At 53.6% G+C, this 2,500-nt stretch overlaps 2 non-coding genes across 2 annotated transcripts; both read left to right on the top strand.

Moving 5' to 3' along the window:
* The first annotated feature begins 77 nt into the window (after window positions 1-77).
* LOC145747479 (small subunit ribosomal RNA) lies at window positions 78-1,887 on the top strand. Its single transcript, XR_014282205.1, has one exon. It is a non-coding gene; the product is annotated as a small subunit ribosomal RNA (ribosomal RNA).
* A 245-nt stretch (window positions 1,888-2,132) lies between these two features.
* On the top strand, window positions 2,133-2,286 carry LOC145746681 (5.8S ribosomal RNA). The gene has a single exon (XR_014281457.1). It is a non-coding gene; the product is annotated as a 5.8S ribosomal RNA (ribosomal RNA).
* The last annotated feature ends 214 nt before the right edge of the window (window positions 2,287-2,500 follow it).

Below are 2,500 nucleotides of genomic sequence, written 5' to 3' on the forward strand. Positions count from 1 at the left end.
AGTGATTGAGTAATACAGTGCGATACCGCGACGGGGAAAGCGAAAGACTCCGTTCGCGTATTTTGTCGGCCGATAGTTACCTGGTTGATCCTGCCAGTAGTCATATGCTTGTCTCAAAGATTAAGCCATGCATGTCTCAGTACGAACTTGCGTACGGTAAAACTGCGAATGGCTCATTAAATCAGTCGTGATTCATTTGATCGTAAATTTTACTTGGATAACTGTGGTAATTCTAGAGCTAATACATGCAAAAAGCGCCGACCTTGCGGGAGGCGCGCCTTTATCATATCAAAAACCTGCCGGGCTTCGGCTCGTCTTGTTGGCGACTCGGGATAACTTTGCTGATCGCACGGTCTTGCACCGGCGACGGATCATTCAAGTGTCTGCCCTATCAACTTTCGTCGGTACGGTATCTGCCTACCGAGGTTCTTACGGGTAACGGGGAATCAGGGTTCGATTCCGGAGAGGGAGCCTGAGAAACGGCTACCACATCCAAGGAAGGCAGCAGGCGCGCAAATTACCCATTCCCGACGCGGGGAGGTAGTGACGAAAAATAACGATACAGGACTCTAACGAGGCCCTGTAATTGGAATGAGTACACTGTAAAAATTTTAACGAGTATCCATTGGAGGGCAAGTCTGGTGCCAGCAGCCGCGGTAATTCCAGCTCCAAAAGTGTATATTTAAGTTGTTGCGGTTAAAAAGCTCGTAGTTGGATTTTGGGCGCAGGCGTTCGGTCCGTCGCAAGGCGTGCACTGTTCGTTCTGGCTTTACCTCCGGTTTTCCGTCGGTGCTCTTGACTGAGTGTCGGCGGCGGCCGGGACGTTTACCTTGAAAAAATTAGAGTGTTCAAAGCAGGCGCTTCGCCTGGATAGTGTTGCATGGAATAATGAAATAGGACCTCGGTTCTTTTTTGTTGGTTTTCGGAGCGCGAGGTAATGATTAAGAGGGACGGACGGGGGCATTCGTACTGTGCCGTTAGAGGTGAAATTCTTGGATCGGCGCAAGACGAACGACTGCGAAAGCATTTGCCAAGAATGTTTTCTTTAATCAAGAGCGAAAGTCAGAGGTTCGAAGACGATCAGATACCGTCCTAGTTCTGACTATAAACGATGCCAACTAGCGATCGGGGGGCGTTATTTTGACGACCTCTCCGGCAGCTTGCGGGAAACCAAAGTCTTTGGGTTCCGGGGGAAGTATGGTTGCAAAGCTGAAACTTAAAGGAATTGACGGAAGGGCACCACCAGGAGTGGAGCCTGCGGCTTAATTTGACTCAACACGGGAAATCTCACCCGGCCCGGACACAGCGAGGATTGACAGATTGAGAGCTCTTTCATGATTCTGTGGGTGGTGGTGCATGGCCGTTCTTAGTTGGTGGAGCGATTTGTCTGGTTAATTCCGATAACGAACGAGACTCTGGCTTGCTAAATAGTTACGCGGCCTTCCCGGCCGGCGTTTAACTTCTTAGAGGGACTAGTGGCGTTTAGCCACACGAGATTGAGCAATAACAGGTCTGTGATGCCCTTAGATGTTCGGGGCCGCACGCGCGCTACACTGACCGGATCAACGTGTGTTCGCCTTGGCCGAAAGGTCTGGGTAACCCGATGAACCCCGGTCGTGCTAGGGATAGAGAATTGAAATTATTTCGCTTGAACGAGGAATTCCCAGTAAGCGCGAGTCATTAGCTCGCGTTGATTACGTCCCTGCCCTTTGTACACACCGCCCGTCGCTACTACCGATTGAATGGTTTAGTGAGGTCCTCCGATTGGGCCCGGGCTCGACTGGCGACGGTTGGGTCTTGGCCCGAAAAGACGATCTAACTTGATTACTTAGAGGAAGTAAAAGTCGTAACAAGGTTTCCGTAGGTGAACCTGCGGAAGGATCATTAGCGCGAGAAAAAAAATCGAAGAGCGAAAGAGCAAACACCGGGACGGCGACGTGCCTCGGCGCGTCCGCCGCCCCGCGATCAGGAACTTGTTTTGTCGGCGTCGAGTGCCCGAAGGCTTCATGCGGTGCGCGGGCTTGTCGCACTATTTGTTGCGACCGCGACCCGCTCGGCGTCACGCGATTTTTTCAGCCGGATGGCGAATCGAGGTTAGGAATCGAAGAGCGAAAAGCAAACAAACAAACGATGGCTCTTGGCGGTGGACCACTCGGCTCGCGAGTCGATGAAGGACGCAGCAAGCTGCGTGATTTAATGTGAATTGCAGAACACATTGAGCATTGACGATCTGAACGCGTATTGCGGCCTCGGGTTCATCCCGGGACCGCGTCCGTCTCAGGGTCGCAGAAACGACAACGGCCGGCGGGATCGGCTCCGCGACGGCTCGGCTCGCGTGCGTATGCCCGGCGACGGGCAATCGCCGCTCGGTTGAAGGTGGAAAGTTTTGGTATTCGGGCTCGCGTCAGCGATGCGTGGCGGCCGGCGAGCCGCGCCGCGTCCGCTTGCCGCCCGAGTCGCAACGACGGCGCTGTCGACCTCGAGCTGGGGGCCTCGACGC

This window comes from Corella eumyota, chromosome 3, assembly GCF_963082875.1.
Source record: "Corella eumyota chromosome 3, kaCorEumy4.1, whole genome shotgun sequence".
Classification (NCBI taxonomy): Eukaryota; Metazoa; Chordata; class Ascidiacea; order Phlebobranchia; family Corellidae; genus Corella; species Corella eumyota.